Below are 7,190 nucleotides of genomic sequence, written 5' to 3'. Positions count from 1 at the left end.
ACAAACATTTATAGGTAGTTTGGTCTTAACCGTCAGTCACTCCCTAAACATGGAGAAGGAGAAAAAGAGATGCAGGAACTTTTCAAGGTTATGGTCGATGAGATTAATGTGTGAAAAAAAATACTATTGGGGAAAATTAATAATAATTAACTACCACGCTAACTAACATGCTAACAAACAGTTAACAGGCTCTTTGTGTAATTAATTACAAAGTATATCCCCAAACTATGACCTACTAGTCTAAACTTGTCTAAAATGTGTCGAAAAAGGTGATATTAGAGTCTTACCTTTTCACAGAAGACATTTTAAGACAGGTCAAGGTTGTCTTAAAGTTAAGAACAAATTTCAGAACTTTTATTTCAAGAATACAATTTTTTCTTAAGTTTTTTCTTAATAAGAAACTTCAGAAGAAAGTTGAGAAAATACTTAGAACTTTTTTGGAGAATACGACTTCTTCTCTTTTTTCTTCTTAAGACTGAACTTAAGAAAAAAAATGACACTTAAGAAGATTTTTTTTCTTAAGAATGTTTTGTGAATCCGGCCCCAGATCCAGATGAACCTCAGGGGTCTGGGAGCTTCATAGGAACTAACAGATCAGATTTAACGAGAACGTCCACCTCCCGAGATAACGGGGGGAATGAGCCGATTGAGAACTTCCTGTTTCCGTGTTTGCGAGGCCGGCCTTCAGCTCGCGTCGTGTTTTTTGTAAAATCGCTCTGAATAAAAGTGCCTGGTAAATTATAGATCGAGCACGAAAGCGAGATTGTACTCGAAATGGAGTCATTTCTTTTTAGGACTTTTTAGGACGCCGGCAGAGTATTGATGCTTGATGGTTAAGCCTCCTGCATAATGAGCCGACGCACACACCTGACGACACATTCAGCCAGGTACACACACACAGACTGTGTTTATATCCTTGTGGGGACTCGGCCCTGACTATATGTACTTCTCGCTTGTTAAAATGTAATTTTGGCTCCGACCATGAAGCCGAAGCCTGTCAGGGGTTTGGGTTCCCACAGACGACTTAAGAGAAAGTAAACATGCATACTGTACGTGGACAGAAGTCCTCCTGTGGGTATTCAGGACAGACCGCCGGCTCACTTTGATCTCAGTCCTGCTCATCTTCTACTTTCAGCCATTTTTGTTCCTGCCTCCCGGCCGTGGTCGCTGTTTACCGCACGGACAGTTAGTCTATACTGCGTTCCGATTACGACCTCGGTCACGCTGTCCTCTACCTCCACGTCTAAGCGGGAAGCCTTCGTCATTCACATGCAAACTGGAAGTCACCGGGAAAAGAAGAAGATGAAATGAAAGCACTAGGGCAAACTCAGAAGATGATGTGTGACCTAAGTTAAGAGAACATGGGGTTTTACCGATTGCTAGGTTGCTTCGTACAGTAGCATGATGGGACAATGCCCAAAGTTCTCATGTGCATGAAACCAAACTGTAAATATGTAGGGATGTCCCGTATGGAGCCAAATCAAGGCCAAAAGTTTTGCTAATTTCTAAAATAACTTATGCAAACTGCGTTTTCCTGAAGGCAACATGACTGTCACTCATGATGCCATGCCCCTCTCAGTTGATGCCACGCCCCCTACGCCAGATCGGGGCCAAAAGTTTGAAACTGAAAAATACATTTGAAACTGAAAAAAAAAAGATCTGAAACTGAAAAAAAGATCTGATACTGAAAAAAAAAATTGAAATTGAATTGAAATTAGCAAAACTTTTGGCCTTGATTTGGCTCAATAGTCCCGATACCAATTTTACGTACGAGTAGTTTAATTTGTGTACTTGCCGATACCGAGTACCGATACAATACTTCTACCACAATAATAACTAGGCTTAAAATGCAATAAAAATGCAATGATTTGGAAGATAGAACATATCAATGAAACATCTTATCAAGGCTCGAGTGCGTCAAGAAGATGGTGAAATCCTTCGTCTTCTCCAACTGACAGTGGCTGGTCATCCACCGCTATATAACGGGTTATAGCCTCCGTTATTTTAACGGTTTTCTCTTGCCATCGTCTGTCGCTTTTGCAGAACCTGAGCTAATGTTGCTGTTGTGGTCTTGCAGTAGCATTAGCAAACTCTGTATACTCAGCTTTATGATGCGTCTTGAGATGGTTTATTAAGTTGCTGGTATTAAACGACGTGTTTTCCTTTCCTGTTGACACCTTAGCAGCACGTAGTCTGCCTTGCTTCTGTCGTCGTCCTTTATTTTGAGATATGTCCACACTGCTGACATCCCGCCTGCATTAATTGTCGCTATCTTGTCTAAAACGGCGCTGCCAGTCTCACTCATGTATCACTCTCTTCTCATCACCACGCTGACTGCAGCTCAACATCTCCCCCTAGAGTCACTAATCAGTAACTACAACAACAATGAAGTGGTATCAGTGCGTGGTATCAGACAATTTTTGCGAGTGAGAGTATATGAGATCAGTATCCCTATAAATATGTTTATTTCTGATCTAAACTTGGGCATTTTGGAATAGAAGTCAGTGGAGATTGACTCGCCAGCCTCTAGTGGCCAGTCGAGGAACTGCAGCGGATCGTAATTCCCCATCATCGGCCTCAACCCAGAAGCCGATGTAGCCTTTAATTATTCACAAGAAACTCGTGCTTTAAACATGTAAAGCACTTTGTGCTACATATATGTATGAAAAGTGCTTCATAAATAAGGTTCCACTGATTGATTAATGTACAGCTGGAGAAAAATGTATATTTTTATTCCCAAGGTGTCGCAAAACATCTACGTGATTGGCTTGGTTGATTCCAAGTGTGTCGCCACGACTAATAACAGGTCCGCTGCTTCACCCAGGTTCTAAAAAAATTTAAAAAAACATCTTCTTTTCCCCCCCCCCAGCTTAAAACTGTTTATTCTAAACAGAAAAGATGAACAAATACCATATTTTCTGCACTAAAAGGCACTTAAATCCTTACATTTTCTCAAAAACCGGCAGTGCGCCTTATAATCCGGGGCACCTTGTGTATGAATGTTGTAGCGCTTACTGACCTTGAACCAGTTTTATGTGACTACGCTGAGCTCAAAAGTGCGACTTTGGTAGCGACGAAGTCGCTCCACTTGATTGATTATCGGACCGTTCTGACACATTAAAGTCGGTCCTTGGTTGGATACGGTTTGCAGCGTCAGACAACGTTAGATAACTAATTATGTAGCTCTGCAATCAACCATCATCCAACATCAAGTCCACGTTACCTTACAGTAATTAGACGTCAACGTCAGGTTTTTATCTTAAACCCAGTTTATCCAGTTAAAATCAAATGTTGGAATACAACGTTGTTCCAACCTCACACTAACTTCAGGTGTCTGCTATCGCTGGCAACGATGAACCAATCAGGGAACAGGACGTAGTACGACTCTTACCTCCTCCACTTTTTATTGGTGGATTTGTGGAAGACCAATGATTTAAAATGTGTTTTTCTGTTTTAGTTACAACTGAACGATATTCTAAGTTATTGTGGACCAGTTGAATAAAGTTACCAGACTGTTTTGTTTGGCTTTATATCTGTTTTATCATCCTATAACCCGGTACACCTAATAGTCTGCAAAATACAGTAATCAGATTCACTCACAGCGTACTTGTCTATTAACTCATTTAAACTTAAGAATTGAAAGTCTCCACTAAAGAAGGTATATATTAGAATAACCTCAGGAGAAATAAGAACATTTATAAGCTTTACTTTGCTTGATACAACTCTCTTGTAGACTAAAAGATTCATCAACAGCATGACTATTTAGACAATGCCAATTATTTTTAGCTCAATATTAGACCTTATATTATTGAGAGCTTTGCTTCCAGCAACTTACAAGTTTATTGGTTTAGTTTTTATTATTTCGCTTTCCTTTATTACACTCTACGCATTGATGTTGTCAGATTTGCTGGGATTTCCTCTCTTGGGAAAATTAGCAACTGTCTTGAATTGTTTCTACTTGTGAATATTGTAGAAATTTTGGGGTCTAAATAGATTGAAAATTATCTTACAGTAAGGAGATATCTAACATAATCCCTTTTTTTTTGTTTTTCCTTTGATTGTCGCTAAATAAATAGTGGCAGGGTGAAAAAAAGCTATGTTGTTGTTGTAAGAGTCACCACAATCAGAGTTTTGCCGTGTTTTTAAACAGAATGAAGAAGAAAACATTTAAAGAGGGGGGCACTAACTTTTCCACATAGTTGCTGGGAAAAAAAAAATAGCCAAACATAACAGAGACATAACAGAGACAGATTGCTTTTCATCAAAATGAACTCAACCATGGGCTCTTTCTGTTTGATCTATAACAATAAAAAGGCAATTCTGAAGTTAGACGAGAAGGGCATTGATCTGGTTTTGTGAAATATCAACTACACGTCCAGCTACACTTGGCTGAGCCCACCAATCGAACTCTAGCAGGCGATGTTTGTGTGCGTTGGAGTGTGTTTGTGTGTGTGCAGGTAGCCAAAGCAATGAAAAGATCTCACCCCCTTGACCACAGTATCAGACCATCCAATAAAAGTGGGATTACGGGAGCTCAGCTAGCAGGGAGCAGCGCTGAGGGCCGTCTGCGGTTCGTTCGTTTTAGCAGCCTGCTCATGCACACCCTGACAGCATCCTGCGCCGGGGGACGTCCTGCTTCATTAAGAGCGTGTAATTAAACCCTCTCACATAAAGCATGTATGGACACTGGAAGCATGCAGGTGCACAAACGTGCAGATAAATGCATGCAAACACGAAGCCTGGTGTGCCTCCTCCACCTAACTGCTATTACATAAGCTGCATAATGTAATGATGGGCAAGGTTTTGACTGCTGGCCGTCCTCGGGGGTGTGGGGGGGGCACAGACACTACAGGCTGTCACACAGCTGAGGGGAACGTGCCAGATCAGGAGGACTGAAGCGAACGCACGATTCCTGCAAACTAAAGCCAATGTTTTAAAACAGCGAGCTCAGAAACAAGAGGACAAAAGGAGCATTAGCAGCTCACTGATTGTTCAATCAATCAATCAATCAATCAATCAAACTCTGTTTATGAAGCACTTTTCATACATTATATGTAGCACAAAGTGCTTTACGTGTTTAAAAATTGTACAATTTAAACATTTAAAAGACAGTACAAACCCCATTCCCCCACATACACACATCATGATGATTAAAATGTAGAGTTAAAAAGAATTGATTGACATCCACCCCCCACCCTGACCCCCCCTTCCCCTTCACATTAAAAAAAAATAAAAATAAAAAAATAAAAAAATAAAAAATATATATATAAAAATAATGTTAAAATATATATGATATATATTATACAGGACTGTCTCAGAAAATTTTAATATTGTGATAAAGTCCTTTATTTTCTGTAATGCAAAAATGTCATACATTCTGGATTCATTACAAATCATCTGAAATATTGCAAGCCTTTTATTATTTCAATATTGCTGATCATGGCTTACAGCTTAAGAAAACTCAAATATCCTATCTCAAAAAATTAGAATATTCTGGGTCACTTAATCTTAAACTGTAAGCCATAATCAGCAATATTAAAATAATAAAAGGCTTGCAATATTTCAGTTGATTTGTAATAAATCCAGAATGTATGACATTTTAGTTTTTTTAATTGCATTACAGAAAATAAAGAACTTTATCACAATATTCAATATTTATTTATTTTATTATATTAATAAAATAAATATATATGATATGTTAAAATATATGATATATATTGTAAATTAAAAATGCATACATATATGCCTTAGGTTTTTACCAAGATGGTATTAATTCACCGCACAAATTGTTACAGATTACTTTTGTAATACTGTATTTGACCCGGTCTTTGTACGTTTTGACCGTATGGAAACGTAATTCTTGCCATTGTAAGAATGAGATGTACCTGCTGTTCTCTACTGCCCTTACTTTTTAACTTGTGCTTTTTATCATTTTACCTCTTTTCTTAAAATGTTATTTCATTTTATTTGTTATTTACTGTTTAATTGTGTCTTGCCGCTTATAATGTTGATGTAAAGCACTTTGAATGACCTTGTGTTGAATTGTGCTATTGCCTTGTGCTTGTGCTATTGCCTTGCCTTAAATTAAAATACCATCAGGCTGAAGTGTCTCAAGCAGACACGAAGGCTCCGTCCTGGCCGCCTCTCGTCCGTCTGGTCAACTTTATGTGATTATAAATGATTCATCAAGAGGGTCCTTCCTGGAATGAATCAAAAGTTTCTCGTACGCTGAAACGTGATGATGCTTGTGGCGGGACGTGGAGGGCGGGAGGAAAACAGAAACCTGGGAACTGGAACACAAAATGAGAAAACTGAATAATAAATGAAAAAAGGGCAGGCGATGTGGTGTTGTGTTGCATTTATTCATGTGTGTGTTAGTGTGTTAGTGTTAGTGTGTGTGTTCATCCTAATCGATTCTCTCTGTGTCGTCTTCCAGCCCTTGCACCACCTCGACCTCAGGGATATTTATGTTTTGCCCGCAGTGAGCTTCTTAGAGGAAGCTGGGAGAAAGACACATCTGCAGGAGAAGCCGGCAAACCGACCTCAGACGGAATAGAAAATCAGGAGCGCTTCTGAGAACCATCACTCTCCTGCCCCCTTCGCCTTCATCAAGGGTTTCTTCCAGGAGATGGAGCAGGGAAAGGGGGGGTGATGTCTGCCGGGGCCGACATATTGTCCACTTTCAACTCACCTCAACTTTCCAACAAGCCCGAACTTCCCACAAGCTGGACGGGGGTGAGATAAGTGACACGTTGCAGCAGTTATTTATTCCCATTTACGTTTACATGGGCATGGGCAATATGGCAGAAACCGTATCGCGACATGGCAACAATATCGTATAGCGATTTTTTACCAATAAAATCGCAATTTCAATTTTATCACGATCTTAACTCTTGTGCTGTTTTTGGGTCAAGGGAGGGTGAAGGGAGAAAAGAAGGAAAGAAGGAAGGAAGTAGGAAAGGGAGTAAGGAAGGGAGAAAAGATGGAAGGAAGGGAGAAAAGAAGGAAAGAAGGAAGGAAGTAGGAAAGGGAGTAAGGAAGGGAGAAAAGATGGAAGGAAGGGAGAAAAGAAGGAAAGAAGGAAGGAAGTAGGAAAGGGAGTAAGGAAGGGAGAAAAGATGGAAGGAAGGGAGAAAAGAAGGAAAGAAGGAAGTAAGGAAGAAAGGAGGAAAGAAGGAAAGAAGGAAGGA

This window comes from Cololabis saira, chromosome 23 (assembly GCF_033807715.1).
Source record: "Cololabis saira isolate AMF1-May2022 chromosome 23, fColSai1.1, whole genome shotgun sequence".
Taxonomy (NCBI): domain Eukaryota; kingdom Metazoa; phylum Chordata; class Actinopteri; order Beloniformes; family Belonidae; genus Cololabis; species Cololabis saira.
The sequence above is the reverse complement of the archived record's forward strand: the minus strand, read 5'-3'. Positions refer to the sequence as shown.